General features: G+C 41.7%; 1 protein-coding gene across 5 annotated transcripts in view; it reads left to right on the top strand.

Annotated features, from left to right (window-relative positions):
• LHFPL2 (LHFPL tetraspan subfamily member 2) overlaps positions 1 to 21174 on the top strand; it is a 416843-nt gene that overhangs the window by 284934 nt on the left and 110735 nt on the right. Inside the window, exon 1 of one of the 5 annotated variants that reach the window (XM_029575480.1) lies at positions 15508 to 15573. The exons of the other annotated variants lie outside the window; for them this stretch is intronic. The gene's annotated coding sequence lies outside the window, so the exon portion shown is untranslated. Of the gene's footprint in view, positions 1 to 15507; positions 15574 to 21174 lie in introns of those variants that run through there. 5 annotated transcript variants of the gene reach the window in all.

The following is a 21174-nucleotide window of genomic DNA, read 5'->3' as shown; positions in this document are numbered from 1 at the left end:
GAAAAAGAATGATAAATAAAACTACCACAGCAATATTTAACTTAAGAAAAAGGGAAACACTGATTCTTGAATAATTTTGCATTTGAAAAGGTTATTCATGTTTTTCATTATTTATTTTTTATGTATAACCATGGCTCAACCTATCTCAGTTGTATGGGGCAGGGGAAGGTACACAGACATAAACGAAAGGAAGATACAGGAATGGCACCATAGATTGTTAGTCCCCATAAAAAATGACTCAGATGATTTTAGAAATGAAAGATCATAAAGCCTTGCAGGTAGACTATATCAATTCTAGATCAGTGAAGAAAAAAGAACAGTATCTTCAAGATGTTATTCAGAATTCTAACTTGGATATGTTACTGGTCACTGAATCCAGATACATGATTATGATATGATATCCTTAAAGGTTATTTGCCTTTTTAGGTTTTCCAATGTACATTGCCCAAGGATAGGAAGAAAGGGCGTAAATAAACATGTGGATAAAGGTGAACAAGTTGATATAGCATATCTGGATTTCCAGAAAGCATTTGCAAAGTCCTTTATGAGCGACTTCTTAGGAAATTAAAAAATCATGGGATAGGGGGCAGTGTCCTATTGTGGATTGGGAACTGGTTAAAAGATAGAAAACAGAGAGTAGGGCTAAATGGTAAATTTTCCCTTTGGAAGAAGGTGAATAGTGAAGTGCCCAGGGATCCATTCTGGGACCACTGCTTTTTAATATATTTATAAACAACCTGGTGTTACACCCACCGGCCGCGGCAACACGCAGCCAGCACAACTCACCCCATGCCTCGCTCTTCTCCTAGCTCCCGGTATTCTCGCGGTGCAGCTAGCCACTGCTGCCGCACTCCACGGCTCCGGGACTCCACATGGCGGCCGGGACGCCACCAACCTGCGCTCCGACTTGGGCCTTCGCTAGGTGAGCGCGTGCGCCACCAGCCCTCCTTTTATAGGGCCAATGGCGGGAACCTCAGAGCCGTCCCCAGGTGATGACAGCAGACCCCCGGGCTATTTAAGGACGGCCTCTCTTCCCGACTAACCGACTTGGCAATGAGTTCCCTGGTTCCTGCTTCGGTGGTTCTGCTTTGGCATTCCAGACTTGCTATTCCTGCTCCACAGTTTCCTGCTTCAGCACTCCTGCTCCGTGGGATCCTGCTTCAGCGCTCCTGCTCTACGAAGCCTGCTCCAGCACCCCTGCTCTGTGGGTTCCTGCTTCAGCGCTCCTGCTCCGCGGGTTCCTGCTTCAGCGCTCCTGCCCCACGGGGCCCTGCTTCAGTGCACTTTCTCCACGGGTTCCTGCTTCATCACTTCTACTCCGTGGAACCCTGCTCCAGCGCTCCTACTCCATGGGATCCTGCTTCAGCGCTCTTGCTATACGGAGCCGGCCCCAGCACTCCTGCTCTAGGGAGCCTTCTCCCGCACTCCTGCTTCCCGGGATCCTGCTTCAGCGCTCCTCCTCCATGGGTTCCTGCTTCAGCACTCCTGCTCCACAGGGTTTGCTTCAGCACTTTTTCCTCAAAGGCTCTTCCACCTTGGACTGGACTTGACCATTGCTTCTTGCCACTTGCCCTCGATCTTGTCGCTCCCTGTGACATAGTGAGGGCAAAGGCGATCGGCACCATTTTGAAACCAGTCCAGCACCGGCACCGAGGGTATGATTGAAGGGATGGCTCCTGGACCCCCCGCTAGACCACCAGGTACATGTAAAAGGTTTTTAGGGGGGTCGGGAGGGTGGGGAAGCAAAGGGGTAATTTGTAAAGGGTCGGGGTGGGGTTTTTTTTTTATCGGGCCATCGTCGCCATTTTTATCAGTGGTAGCCAAAATGGCGCCGATGGCCCGAGAGCGGGAGATCGTGCCGGGACCCCCCCCCCCCTCCCCACTGGACCACCAGGTAATTTAACATTTTGGGGGGGGGATTCAGGAGGGTGGGAGAGCAAAGGGGTCATTTGTAAAGGGTCGGGGTGGGGTTTTTTTTATCTGCTCAGGCCTCACTAAAAAATTAACACATCTCTAACGATCCGATTTTTTTCTCCCTCCATCCGAACCTGATCTTTAAAACGATCGGGCACACGATTCACATCTCTAGTTTGGACAAGTTCCTGGAGGAAAAGTCCATAAACCATTATTAAGGTGGAGTTGCAGAAGTACCCTTGGGATCTTGCCAGGTACTTGTGACCAGGATTGGCCACTGTTAGAAACAGGATACTGGGCTTAATGGACCCAGTACCTTTGTACTTATGAAGCCAAGGTATTGCGACTGAAGTAGTTGTGTAGTTGTGTGATCCGGCGGAGTTGCATGAAGGAGATGTGGGATGTGGGACATCATAGATGTGGGACATCATAGATAGAGTTGGGTCAAGTTGTACCCCCAAGCTATGGATTGATTCTTTAGGCTGGAGAGGTTTACTTGTTAGGGATGGTAAAAAGGGTAGGGGGTGACCCCTTTGGCTCAGCCAGAGGAGTTCCAATTTAGAGGGGTTGAGTCTGAATTTATGCCTGCTGAGCCACTGGGCTATTGCAGAGAGTCCATTATTAAGATTGGAGATAGGATTATTTTGGTTAGCTCTGATGACGCAAAGTTGTATATCATCAGCGAATAAGTGGCATTTGATGTTAAAGGTCTGGATGAGATCGCAGATTGGACGAACATAAGAGAGATTTTCTGAGAACAAAGTGAAAGAAACTAAAAAAAAAGTCTGAAAATGCTACAGATCATATTGAAATGCTGAATTCTAGCAATTATTTATCTATAGTTAAACTCTGGAATTCATTGCCAGGGGATATGGTTTCAGCAGTTAGTGTTACTGGGTTTAGAAAAGGTTTGGATACATTTCTAAAGGTTAAATCCAAAAACTGCTATTACGGTAATTAATAAGCAATAGTGGCTTGAGATCTATCTAATCTTTGGGTATTTCCCAGGTACATGTGACTTGGATTGGCCACTGTTGGAAACACGATACTGGGCTCGATGGACCTTTGGTCTAACCCAGTATGGCATTTCTTATTTATTTATTTGTGTTCCCACTTTTTGCCACTTCAGAGAAGATTACATTCAGGTACTGTAGGTATTTCCCTGTCCCCAGAGGGTTTACAATCCAACCTGGTGATTGAAGACAATGATGCTTCTAAAAACTAAGGAACTTTGGACAGAGAATCTTATCCACTTGATATAACAGCTACATAGGAAGTAAAAAATGGTTGTAAGAAATATGATCAGGATGCCATGAATATAGCTGTCCAAACATTAAGTACTTCACGCATAAGTTGGCAAAAAGCTGAAAGAGGTAAATAGAGGACATATCCTTGAAAAAGAAAATATTCTTAAGCATGAGATAAATACAGTGAAGTGGGAGAAAAAACATCTGCTACTACATACATGCAGCATGTGGAATCATTAGATGAACTATTCAAACCCTAGGAGATCATACTGCAGAGGCAGAAGTTGTATCACTAGCAATTCAAGGACTCCCTCGAGCATACTATAGCCTAGCCAGAAATATTGATGTGTGCAATATGTCTGAATTGACTTCAGATAGTGCCTCATGAACTTCTAGAAGAACATCATCAGAAAAAAGGATTCTCCACATTCTGAATCAGCATAGGTACACAGTCTATGCTATTCAATCTGGTGCTGGTGTGTTCGAAGACAAGTTAGAGGATAATTTTCAAAGCTTTTAACATGGGTAAATAGTGATTTATAATGTAAATTGGCTCTCTGAAAATTGTACCCCCCCCCCCCAAGTAAGGCTAAAAGAACCTTTAACTGTATTTAGGGAACGCATTCCTGGAGGCATGTGTTTTTTGGAGGGATCAGAAAATAATGTGCAGAGATTATATTGTCAAATCTATCCCTGTTATTTTTCAAAGACATCTATTGGCACAAAATACAGGTGCTGCACATATACACAGGTACATGAGAAAGTGAAAGTGTACACTTTCTTTTTCTTTTTGAAAATTGATCTAAAGTCCACGGATAAAAAGTACCCGTGGACTTTTTTCCCAATGCAAACAGTTTAAAAAATGCCTGTTCAAATTGTATATAATAAAAAACACTCCAAATGAATCTGCTGCCAAAAACTATTTCACTAAGGGCAGATTTTCAAAGCCCTATGCGCGCCGGGCCTATTTTATAAAGGCCCGGCGACATTTGTCGCTGTTGGAAGATCGCGTGCCGGCAGGCTGCTGGCGCCCACAACCTGCGCCTTCCTTCAGGCAGGCGCAAAAGGTATAATAAAAATTTGGGGGTGGTTTAGAGTAGGGCTAGGGAGGGGAAAGGTTAGGGGAAGGGGTGGGAAGGTTAGTTTAGGGGGAAGGGAACGAGGGAAGCCCACGGGCGTCGGCGTACACAAGTTGCACTAGTGTGCACCCCCTTGCTTGCGCCGACCCCCGATTTTATAACATACACGTGTCTGTGGCTCTAAGCAATGTACAAATATACATACATAATTGAAATATATAAAAGTAAAAACAGAACAGCTAAATTAAGACAAATCAAGATGATCTTTAAAAAGATCTAATTTATAAATCAGAAGCTGTAATACTTTCCAGACTAAATAAAGTGCACTGTATTTGCTCAGTCAAAACTTGCTCAAACTGAAATGTTTTTAATATAGATTTAAATAATTTAGTATAGTCCATTAACCATAGGGCACTGCACTCTCTCAGCCAAAATGCGCTAAAAATAAATGTCTTAAGCATAGATTTAAATGTTATAGTTAGCCGTAGTGCTACAGGTAGAGTTCCACAGCAACGGAGCTGCCACTGAAAATGCGCATTCTCTGGTTTCTGCTAGATGAGTTGATCTAGGTGAAGGAATGTCAAGAAGGGCCCCTTTGCGATGGTTTGAGGGATCATGTAGGATTATAAATTAGCCCATGGCAGGAAATCCAATCTCATCGTGATTTTATGTTTAATACAGTATTGAATGCTTAGTCAATGTAGGTCAATCAAAATGGATGTGATGTGATTCCACCAACTCTTCCCTGAAACTAGCCGAGCAGCTGCATTTTGTCGTAATTGTAAAGACCTCAAGGTGGAGCCAGGAACCCGATGTATTTGGTATTATAAAAGTCCAAGAGTGGTAGGATGGAAACTTGGTCCACAGTGTGAAAATCATAGGTCTGTAAAAATCTTTTGAAGCTATGGAGTACCTGTAGCTTGAAAAATCTTGTTTTGACAAAGGAACTCATATAATAACAAAGTGATAAATTAGAGTCAATCCAAATGCCAAGATTCTTAACTTGCGAGAGAATTGGAAACACAGCATTGTCAGTGATTAGAAATGAAGGAAAACATTGATATTTCACATATTTCTTAAATTCAAATTGTATATAAAAAATGCTTTTGAACACAACAAAATATATGAGCACAAGAAAGACTGTTACACCTGTCTTTATTTACTGACGTTTTATTTTTAGGTGAAAGACCTCTTTACAAACTTTGCGTTAGTGATTTTATATTAAATCTCTGGTTATAGTTTTCGTATGATTGATGAGGGTGGTCTAACTTCCTGAGTGCTAGACAAACTGACTTAAATAAATGAGTCAGTCTGTTGTCTTGTCTCCATGAGACATTTCTTCCTGTGTTTTGATCTTTTGTGGGAGTTCAGAGATCAATGAAAGGAATGATTATACTCGGATCAAATGAAGCTATTCTTAAGGGAATGGTCATTTAGTGAATATCTTTGTGGAATCTGATTTCCTTTTTAGCGTATAGTGGATATTTTTTCTTCCATTCCTATTTGTGCTTGTCAGGAAAACCCAAGAGATTAATTTGAAATTGTTAGGATCATGAACTTTGGGTAAGCATCAGCAGATACCCTTTTGTAACATCTTCTTTCCATGTCTCTCAGTGTTCTTAGCATTACCTAGCAGCACTTCCTTCCAAACAGCAAGAATCGAGTAATTGTTTTGGTGCATCGTGCTGACTTAATCTCTTTCTCCTTTGTTCATCAAACGAATGAGGCAGATTTTTAAGCTTTTTCATTGATGATTTCATATTTGATATTTTTTGTGTTGAGAATATGAATTTATGGTATCAAGGCGTTGCACCCTTCCTGAATCGTAGAGCAAGTGCTAGTAGTAAACCAGTGTTTAGACCCATTTCTGATCAAAAGCTGATCAGTGTCTTTGATTCAAAATTCAGATGCAAGTTTTGCTAACTCATTTACATTGTAGAGGGCTGCCTCTGAAGCACCCCCAGTCTATCTATGGAGTAGGAAACCCAACACAGGGATCGAGCTAGAGTCCATGCACATGGCAGTACATAACACTGTCACTGTGCCACTAGCCAGGCCAACTGCTGGGCCTATCCAATCTCTTCTTTCAGGGATAACTGTTTTTTTGAACTCAGCAATTTGATCACGGAGGTCTGTAGAGTCTCCTGTGACTTCCAATGAATCTTTTACCATTTTTAAAATCCCTTTTCATCTCACCACAGGCACTCCTTAAAGTCCATGACCCTGGCCCATATATCTCCTTTAGTCTGATCAATCCCTTAGACTTCTACTCTTTCTCAGGCAAAGTGGATGGTATATTCTGCTTCTGACCCTCCAGTTTCTCATTCAGTCAATTTCTCCTCCAGCTGCTTTAGTTTAGCATTCATGCTGACCCCCAAATTGTCATCCATGATGACACAATCCTAGCCATCCAGAGGAGCACTGAATTCCAAATCATCAGCAGCATCATGTTGCTTTTCATCTTCAGAAATATCACTGTTGCCAAATATTTCCCCCAATTAGCTTTATAGCAAAGAGACAATGCTGTTGGCCAACCTAACCAAAGTCAAGGCAATCAGAAAGGTCCTCAGTACCTTTGCCCCATTTCTCTTAATGCCAGTGTACCTCTGAGGGTTATTCCTCTCTTATACGGCTGTTCCAGTGGGTCATCAGGACAACCTCCCCATCTTTTGGCCACTCCTGCCACAATGAAGGCCCTAGGGAAGATTCCTAGCCATCCTCACTTCCTTTCTTGGCCAGTTAAGATGCTCCTATGATTTCTCTTTTCTCCTAGTAATCCCTTAAATCTCTCATACTATCATCATTGTCATCATAATGTAACCCTGAACTTGGGGAATACTTTTGATTCACAGGGTCAGTCACAAAAAATATACATAGTCACAGTCCATTCTCTTCAAGCCCCATACAGTGAGTTATTTGTCAGGAGAGGGGAGGGGGAGGATAGTGTGTGTCAGTCACAAGTGCATTTAAAAAAAATCAGAGGGACACTTTTAAATATACCGACATAAAGTCTTTGCTGAAGTAATAACATGAATCTGACACAGAATACACGTGTTGGTAACTCTCTCTTTTCTGTTACTGGGGTCTCTCTTATTCCTTTCTGAAATGTAGGTCCTCCAACAAGCTGTTCCAACTAGAATTTAGGGAGTGTCAGGAGATTGTACAATGGACACTCCCTCCAATTTAGAGTTCCCTGTAAATGGTAGCTGAGTAAGGCTGGAGCTCTGTTTTTCTTTTCCACTGGTTAGGTGGATTGGTATAGCCTGTAAGTAGGCCTTTTGAGGGTTTTATTTCTTCCCCTCTCTCCTGATTCCCTTGGATATTGATGAGTATGCTCACCTCCTCCAACATTTTTGTCGTGTGGGGCACTGAAACTCTCAGCTGAGGGAATCGGATGAGAAATAAAACAAATTCTCAAACCAAGAGGTGAAAGGAAGGGTGGAAAAACTTCCTTTCAACTGAAGATCCAAAATAAAGGGTCTTCTCTAACCTCATAAGGTAAAATCAGTTAGAAAATCTCTTAAATGTCCACAAATTCACATCCTACTTAACCGGGCCTAGGATTTCTCCAAGAAAAAGGGAACTAAAAAAAACATTCCCTTAGACTTTCAATTCAAATACTCTTGTAAGGATCTCTGTCTTATACAGAGTCGGGAAACAACCATTGCGTCAGCGTCACATGATGATCTGTTCCTCTCTCCGTCTTTAATGCTTAGCCTTTATACAAGGCCATACCTATGTAGGGATCCCAATGGGATGCTACACACATATTCTCCAAACACCTATTATTCCTTCTTAAACTTAAAAAAAAAAAAAAGGCAGACTCTCCCTAACGTGGCTCACTTGAGCACACATGGAATATTTTGAATTATTCCTATTGCGATACTGGCTTTCCATTCCCTGCTTAGGAGATGCTTCTCTGCATTCCCCAGCAGAGTGGGAATTATCCTGACCCCCCCCCCCCAATTCCTATATCCTTTATTTCCACTATTCACTTTGGCTTCAAGTACTGATTCTGCAGCAGGTAGCTCATCTCGTTTGCCCTCCCTAAGCAGTTTCCTAACTGAAGGTTCCACACCCAGTTCTTCCTCTGCAGTAGGCCGTAGAACCCCCTTCCTCAGAGAACTTTCTCTGTCTCTTTCAGCACAGGCTTTCCTATAGACTGAAATCTTCTTTCCTTTGCTCTCACTTTCCTGCCCTGTGGCATCACTCACACACCACTAAAAGAGAGGGAAACTGGGATCTGTCTGAGACTGCTTCAACAGAGGCAAATGACATTTGGTGTACCTCAGACACTTTACCAGAAAGTACACATTTTCTACGTTCAGAAGCATATGCATTCCATCCTTACCCCAAACAGATCCAGCTGTCCCCAGCTATACTTACCAATAGCAAGGAAATACTGTGCCTTTAAGGGTCTTACATATTCCCTTTATACACAGATGAATCAGGCCATCCCAGATACTTACTGAAGCACAAATCATACATTCTGTGGTAGTTACCATGGCTATGGAATTTTGGAAAATGGGAGCCTGCTTATATATTGCCATAACATAATCCAATATTAATGTAAAGTCCATACCATATCTGTCTGACTTGATATATCTTAATATTACAAATAATACAAGTGAACTTTCACAAATTAATTTTTAAACTATCATTAAGTACTAAACTATCATTAAGCAAAAAAAAAAAAAATCAGTTGAGAAAGTATTGGAGATATTGCAAAGTCAAAGTATCAGTTCAGGTCAAATAGTTCACAGGAACATAAGACAACCATACTGGGTCAGACCAAGGGTACATCAAGCCCAGCATCCTGTTTCCAACCATGGCCAAACCAAGTCACAAGTACCTGGCAACTATTCCTTATTGATTAGTAGCACTTTATGGACTTTTCCTCTAAGAACATATCAAAATCTTTTTTTAAACCCAGTTATACTAACTGCTATAACCACATCCTCTGGCAATGAATTCCAGAGCTTAATTATGTATTGAGTGAAAAAAAAAATTTCTCAGATTTGTTTTAAATGAGCTACTTGCTAACTTCATGGAAATCCCCCTAGTCCATTTATTGTCTGAGAAAGTAAATAACCGATTTACATTTACCTGTTTGTAGACTGCTGTGCATGAAAAGGGTGGGCCAGGGTGTTCCGGCGAGAGGCCAACAATTAAGCAAGTAAGTTGCTATTTTATAAGCAATTTATGCTTTTAAATTTGGCAGCTTATTTACGTATATTGACTCCTGCTTAGTATCTGGAGAAAGTGATTGTAAACATCTTAAAAGTGAAAAATTGACTGGGTAGAGGGTCTGGGTGACATGGGTGGTATTCAGGCTGAAAATCCAGGAGGGTCTTGATGACCTTCAGATGGAGTGGGCAAACTGGTAAACTAATTGGTAAAACTGGTAATTTGATTGCTGTGCACATGTTAGAAAATCCTCTGACTTAAGTGTTTAAAAGCCGACCCTCGGGCATAAATGTGACTTTTACGAATATAAAATCTACTTGCGTATCACTTTAAAACATGAAGTAAAAATTTGTGAGTATATCATTTGTGCACACGTATCTGGCTAAATTCCGACTTATCCAGCTAAGTAACGCCTTGCCACTACTTAGATGGACAAGTAGTGCTTTTCAGAGTTTGCTGCTACTTATCCGGATAATTGTGTACTTGTGTGGCACGCATGTTTAAGCACATACATGCAGATTATAAAACATAGTAGTAAATTTGCATGCATGCACAGGTTTTAAAATGATCTTCTTTGACAGTGACTATCAAACCGGCATGCGTTCGCACATTTGTGCAGAGAAGTCAGCCCACGCCCAGGCGCGCATATGCATGCATATTATAAAATAGCCTGGCCACGTGCATGTGTGCCAAATTTTAAGTGGGTACGCGCAAATCCCGCTTCTACCATGTAAATCGTGGAAGTTTAAAAGGGCGCGTACCGACACCATTCCTAGTTTTACTAGTTTGTCCCCAGTTCACCCAGTTGTCACGCCTTCACTCCCCAGAGTTACCCCCAACCCTTAAAACCCTGCAGATCTGCCTAATTTTCCATAGCAGAAGTAAAGTTACGTGGCAGCACCTCAGTGCACACCAGGTCACACCAGTATTTATGCGCACATCTTAGGTTCATGCCCGGAAATGCCCATGCCCCACCCATACCCCACCATTTTTGAAAACTTTCGAGATGTGCGTACTGCAAGAGATACGCGCGGATCCCAGCAGCTTTTAAAATCCGGTTGGCGCACGCGAGCCTGACTTATTCGAGCATCCCCTAATTAAAATTCACCTCTTTGTGTGCAGTAAAGCAAATTTTCAGAAGGACTGGAGTGCATGCATACTGTTTCTGCCTTGTGGAAAAGTATTTGCATGCAAAGAAGATGTTCCAGTGTGGGAGCCAGAAAGTACATGTATACTTATGTATTTTATCAGCGGAGTATGTGTGTACATCAAACATATGCACAATTGCACATGCTTTTACACCTGCTAATCGAGCAGCAGATATTATATCTGACTTCTTTTTTTGTCTGCAGTTTTTGAATGGTGGGGGTCTGGGGCAACTGGTGGTGGGGGGGGGGGGGGGTGAACTGATAGAGGGCCTGGTTCAACTGGTTACGGTCTAGGTCAGCCGGTGGAGGTCTTAGTAGACTGATGCTTGGAAGTACACGCACAAGTATAGTCTTGAGATACCTGCCACCACACATAAACTGAGGGTTATTATATGCGCACATTGGGGCAGATTTTCAAAGGCTATGCGCGTAACCCGAGAAAATCTGCCCCTGCGCGCGCCGAGCCTATTTTGCATAGGCTCGGCGGCGCACCCAAGCCCCGGGATGCGCATATGTCCAGGGGCTTGCAAAAAGGGGCAGTCTGGGGGCGTGGCGGCGGTCTGGGGGTGGTCCGGGGGCGGGGTCGAGTGCTCTGGCACAGTGGCCTGTGCCAGAGCATGGTGCGCCGGCAGCCGGCTGGCGCGCGCAAGTTACCCCTGCCTTGGGCAGGCGTAACTTTTTCAACAAAGGTAGGGGGGGATTTAATTAGGGCTGGGGGGTGGGTTAGATAGGGGAAGGAAGGGGAAGGTGGGGGGGCCGGAGGGAATGGGGAAAGCCATCGGGCTCCCCTCGGCTTGACGCACATGTGTGCACCCCCTTGCGTGCGCTGACCCTGGATTTTATAACATGCGCGCGCAGCAGCTCGCGCATGTTATAAAATCGGGCGTAGATTTGTTCACGTCGGGTTGCATGAACAAATCTACACCCATGCATTCGTTTTAAAATCTGGCCCATTACAATTATTTAACACACAAAATATATACATACACTTTTATAAAATAGGGTGTCTATATTCAGCCGCTGTGCGGCTCTGCTAATTAGTCAATTTAACTTATCTGGTTAACTAATGCTGTATATTCAGGGACGCAGCTGCGCCCCTGAATATACCCAGATATCCTGAAGTTAGCCAGATACATTTATCTGGCTAACTTTAGGACAGGCGTATGGGCCAACCATAGTTAGATAAATTATCCGGCTAATGCAACTCCTCCTCGATCTTCCTATTTCCCACTCCTGAGTTATCCATCTAAAAACATAGCCAGATAAGTCACTTATCCAGCTAATTGGCGACTGCTGATAGTTGCCGGATAAGGCCAACTTATCCGACTAAGGGGGTTATTTTCTAACCCTATTGCACATGAAAAGTCCCTTGTCGCGTGTGATACCTAGATTGGGGCGGAGTCAGGGCGGCGTCAGCTTCGGAAGAGGAGTCGTCGGGGCGGACGCCACGGAATCTTCGCTGACGGTGAAAAGGTAAGGCCCCTTATCGCCGCCAGTAGCACGCCCAATAGCACCACCTTTTACGATGGCGCTATTGGATGCGAAAGCCGACAGTGATGGCACCGTGGTGGTGCCATCGCTGCCGGCTTTCGCAGGCCCGCCCCCCTGTTACCGCAGGATTCAATGAGCTCTGCGGCATAAGAAAATCCAGCCCTAAGTCTGTTTTGAATATCTGGCTCGATGTATATAAATTGTGCAGATCACTGCATTAAAAAAATTGTGCATAGATTGAAACGTGTTGCATACTTTCGGGGCAGTGCAGTGTAGGCACCCCTAGTTTTGTGTGCATGTGCCAAGTTACGCACACTGTTGAAATTTACCCTGCCCGTGTTCATAGAAAACTTTTAAAAAGTATTTTAACACATGCAATAAGATTTCTTTTTTTTTTCTTTCCTCAGGTGTGGTATTTCTTTGCAGTAAATTGCAAGAGTCATCTAGATACATAAAATATCTATTTAACTATCTAAAATTACACCTGACCATAGCTCTGAAAGCTCCAAAGCAATAATAATCACTTATTTGCATCTTTGAATGTGAATATCAATTATAGTATGTTGGAGTGAGCTGGAGTTCATTTGTATTATTTTTCTCATTAGAAATCTCTCCCTCTTTCACATTTGATTCCCACAATACATCTGTTGGACAGCAAGGATAATGCATTAACCAGGCCAGAAAATGTTTTCCCTCCCACAGGAGCAATATGAATATTACTTTGTCCTGAAGGGATTAAAATGCATGGTTAGACTTTATTTTGTCTACAGTTTTAATGAACTCCATCTTTAAAGTACTACACTAACCAACACCACATAATTGTGGAGCTCTTTAGCTTAGGAAATCTGGGAATTTTTTTTATTTTATAGTTTCTTAGCATACAGCAGAGAAGATGTTTCACTGCTGTCAACTGCTATTCCAATTAGTGTGTACAGGACTCAGCAGAAATATGAAAGCGAAAAGGGGGCTTTCCCTTGTCATTGTGTTTGCTTTTTGCTTTGTACCGATATTCACTGTCGGGCCGATTCAGTAAAATGCGCGGGAGAGCCGGCACTCTGAGGCGAGCGCCTGCTCTCCCGACGCTCATCCAGGCCACTCTCCTGGGCGCGCGATTCTGTATTCAAATGAGGGCCCTCGGTAATAAGGAGACGCTAGGGACACGAGCGCGTCCCTAGCGTCTCCTTATTGGCAGAAGCGGTGGCTGTCAGCGGGTTTGACAGCTGACGCTTAATTTTACCGGCATTGGTTGTCAAACCCGCTGACAGCCACGGGTTCGGAAAATGGACACTGGAAAAATGGAGCGTCCGTCTTCCAACCCACGAGCCACGGACTGATTTTTTTTTTTTTTTTACGTTTTTTTATTTATTGTTTTTTTGGGGGGGGGCCTCCGACTTAATATCGCTATGATATTAAGTCGGAGTGTGTACACCACCACCACCACCACGCGCAACATTCTCAGGCTGACAGGAATTTAAAAGTTCCTAGATTCTGAATTCCCACATTCCCATTGTTAGAAATGGTCTCAATTCACCCAAAATGTTTTGGGTCCAATGAGGTTGAATAGTGGGGAAACGTTTTAAGTAGCTACATCATAAAAACAGATAGGTGTCCATTCAACCATTTCATTGCCAGAAAGCAGCCAAAGGTGACCAGTAATTTGGTCAGGCCAGCAAATAAAAATGTTGTTGTTGAAACCTAGGACAGGGCCTGTTCAGGAGGGCAAATAGGTCGAAAAGGAGAGTTTCAAGCCCAACCAGCTTGAAGCCTAAGAATACATTGACTGCCTCATTTTTCTATGCATGAACCTCTTTATACCTCTTTATACCTTTTCAGAAACACAAGGTCACCCTGCTGACATCAGCCCCTATAGAAAAAGGCAGGGAGACTACCCTGAGCAAGTTCAGTCTGTGCTCCCAGCACAATCTAAGGGCAAGAAGCCAACAAGGACTGACTACAAATCTATCCTCACACAACCTTATCTGCATTTTCACTGAAATTATTATTTGTCCCAATTCCATAAGAATCAATGAAGAAAACCCTAGCATTCACACAGAAAGAAATCCTTATTACAATCAGAAATCAAACCATCAATGTTTATTTTATTTTATTTTATTTATTTAGGTATTTTATATATACCGTTGTTCCAGAAGAAGATCACAGTGGTTTACAAAGTCAGCTTTAGACTTCTTGGTCAGCATTCACATCTTTGTCGGCTTTCATATTCTAGGTCATCACAACAGCAAAATCATATTCTTGTCCATATTCATACATATTCTAGGTCAACGCATCAGCAAATATATAATCTAGTACATATTCATACATTTTCTAGATTGACACAATAGCAACTACATATTCTGATTCTAATAACAATACATTTTACGCCGTTTGGTCTTTATTGCTCACTCCGCAAACATAGTCTCTGGTATTGACATTGCAGTTTCAGCATTTTGGGATTTTACGTTAAACTGTATGCCTTTCTAAAGAGCCATGTTTTTAGCTCACGCTTGAAACTCTATTTCAGTTATTTGACGTAATGACTCTGGAACACAGTTCCATAACTTAGGGCTTGCTATCGAGAACATCCGTTCTCTTATTTGCGCTTGGTATGTTTTCCGAATTGCCGGCACCTTTAGAAGTCCTTTGTTTTGTGATCTTAAGGTTCTCTGGGGTGTGTAATGTTAAAGTGACAGTCCTAAGAAGCATGGGTTATTATTGTTGATGATATTGAAAATTAGAATTAATACTTTGTAATAAATTCTGGATTGTACAGGAAGCCAGTGCAGTGCTATCAGTGAGGGAGTGATGTGGTCTAGCAGAGGCATTTTGAAGTAATTGTGGTTTTAGAAGTCCTGAGAGTAGGCCTAGTAATAGGGAGTTGTAGTAGTCTAAGTTAGAAAATATTAGTTTGTAAGACAGTGCGGAAGTCCTGTACTGTTAGTAGAGGTTTTTCAGCCAATGTAGTACTTTCAGCTTGGAGTATCCTGTTTTGATTAATTTGCTTATATGCTTTTTCATTGTGAAGTTCTCATCGATCTGTATTCCTAGGTCCCATACTTAATCTGACGGCATAATGTTTATGACTCCTGGGTCTAGGGTTGGAGGTTTGAATATCTTGTTATTTCTCCTTAACCATACAATTTCAGTTTTTTGGGGGTTTAGAGTTAGTTTCAGTTGAAAAAGTTTTTGTTATAGTCCCTTCATATGTGTTGACAGAGACAATGTACTTTTTTCAAATGTTTTGTCAAAAAGGATGTAGAATTGAATGTCATTTACATATAGGAAGAATTTGATTCCTAGATTTGCTAGTAGTGCGCATATAGGCAGCAAATAGATGTTGAATAGCGTGGCCGAGAGCGCTGATCCTTAGGGGACACCTGTATCAATTGGGAAGGTATGTCAAATTTGATTGCCCAGTTTGACTTGGAATATTCTATCTTTTAGGAAGGAGGAGAACCATTTGATAACCTTTCCATCTATTCCAATTTCTCTCAGCTGGCGACATAGCAGGTATGGTCAACTGTGTCGAATGCTGCTGTTAGATCAATTAGAACCAGAATATAAGATTCATTGTTGTCAAATCCTTGTAGTACAGGGTCAATTAAGGAAATAAGTAGGGTTTTTGTCGAGCGATTTTTTTCTGAATCTGAATTGGTTTGGATATATAGTATATTATTGTCTTCTAGGTGGTTCTCTAGGTGTGATAGCACTGCTTTTTTGAGGACTTTAGCAATGAAAGGTAGGTTGGAAATTGGTCGATAATTGTCCCAATTATCACTTTATTCGGATAGCCTTATGTTCTCATACTCTGAAACTTTCAGTTAGTATCATTGTCTGCTTTTCAAATTCCTCCTCAGTGGAACAAATTCGCCTTATACAAAAAAATTGAGAAACAGGTAGTCCCCTTTTGAAGGACTTCGCATGATGGCTGTGATAATATAACAAGTTGTTCTTATCCGTGGGTTTACGGTTGATCGTTGTGATTATTCTTTGTCCCTGAAAGGTGACCAAAACATCCAAATATGCAATTGAAACTTTATTAAATTGATATGTAAAACATAAATGTTTGTCAAGTGTATTGTATGTGTATTACAACAAAGTACATCTATATCGATGATAGCTACATCAATTAAAAAACACTGGCATGTCTTAACACTTCATATTTTCATTGAGCCTCCACTGATCCCTACTACTCATGGCTCAAACATCAAAAATGGGACTGGAGAAAGTGAGAGGTGGTCATTACAAATGCGGCCACTGCAGTCTGTGTGTCAATACCATAGAAGGTGAATTTTGGGCAGATCCAGTTACAGGCTACAGAGTTAGGAGAAAGTTTGAGACAAACTGCACAACGGAGCAAGTGATGTATGTAGTTATATGCCCATGCCCTAAGGAATATGTTGGTCGCACTAAGAGAGCGGTAAAATTGGGATTAATTGAACACCACTCGAGGTGAAAAACAAACATGTTATCGGCTCAGATGATGGCCCATTGTATTGAACAACAACATATTTTTGAACAATTAAAGTGGACTGTGATTGACAGAGTTGACAACACATTTCATGCAGGAGACACTGCAGCACACTTAAGTTATAGAGAACAATTCTGGATTTTCAAACTAAAAACTAAGCAACCTAATGGATTAAATGAACAGCTCAATTGGTGGTCATTAGTTTAATACATTTTTTTATTGGTGGGGACCTAGTCACATGGTAGTCTCTTTAAATATGAACGCCGTGAGGGAAAAGTTTAGTCCGCCATTTTTCAAGGATAGAAGTGCCGTGCGGTTGAGGAGATTTATAAGCTTCATTTATTTAATGTGCTGTGACCCCTGATGAAGGATTGTGTCTGAAACTTGGCCATGTTGGGAATAATGAGCAGCTAAGTATTATTTGGTTCTAATAACGCATCGCTTTTAAAAACAAATCCTGCTTTGAACACAGCGCTGATACACATTGAGATTAGATCATGTTAAGGAAACAATAAGCTTTTAGGGTGGCATTACAAGTAGTTGTTCTCCACAGTGAAAATGAAAAGTTTTAATTGGTGGCACCATTTATAAGCAAAAATTATAAAAATGAGTGGTTGGTGGTATGTTGATGATTACAACAATTCTACTTGGGTAACTTGGCTGGTACCTTAAAATAGTACAATATATGAAACTACCACCTTCCTCTCTACAAAATCTTTTTTTAGAAGGGTTCCTTATAATAAAGCTTACAACATTTTTGATTGGTTCACCATATTAGGTATAGTGATGTAGGTTTCAAATGTGCTATTGTACTAGTGAATGAAAGCACAGAAATACTGCACAGTGCTATTGGATATTTAACCAAACAAAGGCTAATCACAGGTTCTCACATATTACCGAGTAATTAAGTTATTTTATAGAAAAAAGATACCACTTTATTTCCAGGTTAAGACCATGAGGTCCTTGTTATGGTAATTTAAAAAATATTCCAGAGGTTTTTAAATATGAGTGAGGCTTTTTCATCCTATTTTGAGTATACATCCAATGATTAATATGGCTTAAATTTATGATAGAGTAGTTGTGTGTTTTTTACTTTGAGAAATTAACACACCTTCAGGTTTCTCAACTGTTCGTATCCTTGATCCCAACAGATTGGGCATATCTTTGCCAAGCCTACTTTGTCGGGCTAGTTAATGTACTATATTGCACATTGCTATACATTAGCTGGCTTTCAAATCATGGTCTGCCAGAGTCATGGCTTCCTCCGTGGCTCACCTAAGAGTCATTTCAATCAAAGGCATTTGCAAAGTTGCAACTCGTTCATCACTTCACACCTTCATGTCTCATGCCTCTCTAGACAATCTCTCAAGAAATTACAGTAGCTTTAGGTAAGTAGTTTTGTGCAATTTATTCATCTAGTAGTCCACACTCTACAGGTGATCCAGGTTGCTTGTTCAATAAATGCTCTGCTTGCAACCCTCAGGTTGGGACTCCATACATATCATGGCTACCCTAGCTTGTCGACAGAGAATGCAAGTTTGCTTACCATAAACAGGATTTTCTGAAGATAGCAGGATTAATTAGCCATGCTTAAAACTCTCCTGTCTCCCTGGAGAGTCAGCTACCTAGCTAAAACTAAGCTTTACATCGACTAAGCGGCTCATGCAGTAGCTCATGCCAGGAACTCCTGGGTATGCTCAATAGCAAAACGTTACTGAGATAGAGAGATGGCTGTCAGATGATGTCACCCAAGTGTCATGGCTAATTCATCTTGCTGTCTATGGAGAACTCCATTTATGGTAAGCAAACTTGTGTTTCATGTTAGGAATCACCACCAAGGAAAAGGACCTTGTGGATAATCCTTGAAATCTTTATTCAGTATGAACAGCAGTCAGAAAAGCAATTAGAATGTTAGGAATTATTTGGAATGGAATAGAGAACAACACAGAATATCATAATGCTTTTGTATAGATCCATGGTACCTTGAGTATAGTGTGTAATTCTGATTACGTCATGTCAAAAAAAAAAATACAACTAGAAAAGGTACAGAGAAGGATGACAAAAATGATCAATGGGATGAAAAAGCTTCCTTATGGAGAAAGGCTAAACAGATTAGAGCTCTTTAGCTTGGAGAAGAGACGATTGAGATTTATAAAATTATGTGTGGGGTGAAACAGATAACTAGGGAACGGTTGTTTACCCTTTCAAATAACACTAGGACTAGAGATGCTCCATGAAAATAGCAAGCAGCAGATTTAAAACAAATTGTAGGAGGTCTTTTTTCACTCAGCACACATTCAAGCTATGGAATCTTTTGTCAAAGGACATGGTCAAGGGTTGGTCAAGTTCCTGAAAGAAAAGTCCATAAATAGTTATTAGCAAGATAGTCTTGGGAAAGCCAGCGCTTAACTCTGGGAGTGAATCTGGATCAAGAAATAGATCAATTATTGGAGATCTGCTGGGTATTTGTGACCCGGAATGGCCACTGTTGGAGACAGGATGCTAGGCTCAGTGGACCTTGGTCTGACCCTGTATGACACTTCTTATGTTCTACTTTATTTTTTTTAGAGATGGAGCGACCAGAACTGTATGCTATCAGGTTTGGGTCTGAGGATTTTTTGAACAAGATAGCCATGCCTTTTTTCTTCCCCACTACTGTCGAGAAGGCACATTCCTTGAAAGTCTCCCCCTTTCAACTTTAGAGATTCCTTACAAGAGAGAAATGTTTCTTGTAATAATACAAGATCAGGGTTCTTCTTGGTGACTTAATTTAAAATCTTTTTGTTTTAATTAGGTGATAGGTGCCATTCACATTCAGAGATACCACTTTTAATTTAAGTTGGTTCAGGCATCGTTCTCACATAAACTTTGAGTTCTTGATTTCAATGCACCCATATTTAAATCAAATTTTATGATTGAAACTGAAAGCTATACAACAGTTTTAGTATCAGCAACAAACATACTCCAAATATTTTATGACTGAATCCTCCCAGAACAAAATATAAACTGTAAAATTACCCTAGAACAGACTTTTGGCTCCATGAGTTGCATTGAGACTGTAAAAGGAATCTGTAATCCAGCCTTTTCTTCTCATATCCTGCATTTCCCACAGAGGACTTTACTTCCTCCCAATGGGTCTAAAAACAATGATCTAATACGATAGATTGGAAGTCGTCCTAAAAATTGTTATCCCTTCCCATTACTTTTCCACTCATTCACTTTCCAGGTTCACCATCTCACTTTTCTTAGATGTATTTCTGCATTTTTCCTTCTCTTCCTGTAAGCATCCATCAATCCATTTAATCCCATTCCCTCATTGTAACTAGCATAGCATTTCCTATACCTATAACTCTGAATGGATTCCACACTGTTTTCCAGAATAAACATGTTCAGATTGTACCACCCCCTCAGATCCCAACATTTCTGCATGTCTTAGTATCTACTTTGCCTTATTCAGTTTACTGCTATTAACATTAATGAGTCAATTTTCAAAAAAAATGCTCAGGGCCTACATTTTTTGGGGGTCCATATTCAGTAAGCTGGTGAGTGGACAATTTATCCAGCTAAAATTACTCACATTACATTATCTGGCTACATAACAAAAAAACTAACCGGCTATTTTTTAATATAAAATGCTAGATTTTATAGTTATCTAGCCTTATGTGGCTAGATAACCAGCTATTTAACTGAATACAGTATCTTCAAAGATATCTGGTAAAATAGTGCTGACACAATTTAGAAAAAAAAAAAAAATTGTAAAGAAGCCTGTGGCCCAATTTTTTCCCCCTCCTGCCCCCAATTTCAGATAAGGCTCTGTCAAGCCTTGCATCCCCTGCTCCTAATCTTTTCCAGTGTGGCCAAATTATGTACCAGGATCTGTGGGTCAGGCCCTCCCCAACCCCTTGCTCGGTGATATAAAAAATATAAAATTAAGGCATTCCCCGAACATCCCCATCCACCCGAAGTCAGGCCTGGATTTGTCACTAGGCACTCTAGGCCTATGCCTAAGGTGTCAGGTATCTGGGGGGGGGGGGACGTCAGACAGAGAAAAAAAATCCTGCCTCTAGTAGTGAAAAAGCTTCTGCCACCCCTCTGATACGTCAGGCCCCGCAGTTAGTCATGCTTGCAGCTTGTTTCCTGCGGCGGCTTCTCTCACACCTGGACTGTTTCAACAGCAGCCGCTCCTCTCGTACAATCTCTACCATCGGTGGCTCCACTTGCAGCAGGCCTACATCTTCAGCGGCAGTGGCCCTCTCGTATGGCCTCCCTTTCAGCAGCAGCAGCAGCAGCGATTCTTACACGGTCGCGCTCATGCCCTGCCCCCGCCTTCAGTGGCAGCTGAAAACCCATGACCCTCCTTCATTCACCGGCCCTGCTGCTTTTCCCGCCACTGTTGAAGGGCTTTCCTCTTCTACTTCTTTAATTGCCGTTGGCCCCCTCATCGTTGAACTGCGACGAAGAACTGCAGCCTGTCCCCTCCCCCCAGGCCAAGGAACTCTCCCAGAGCATCAACAGGCCTCCCACCTAGATCTTCTTCTCCTGGGACCTTGGCCCCTGCCTGGATCCCTCCCTCCAATATAAATTAAAACTTTTTTTTCACTTATGTGAGTCAGTCAGTGTGCATGCGTGTCACCAGGCAT

This window comes from Rhinatrema bivittatum, chromosome 1, assembly GCF_901001135.1.
Source record: "Rhinatrema bivittatum chromosome 1, aRhiBiv1.1, whole genome shotgun sequence".
Classification (NCBI taxonomy): domain Eukaryota; kingdom Metazoa; phylum Chordata; class Amphibia; order Gymnophiona; family Rhinatrematidae; genus Rhinatrema; species Rhinatrema bivittatum.
Note: the sequence above shows the minus strand (reverse complement) of the source record. Positions and strands in the feature narration are given on the sequence as shown.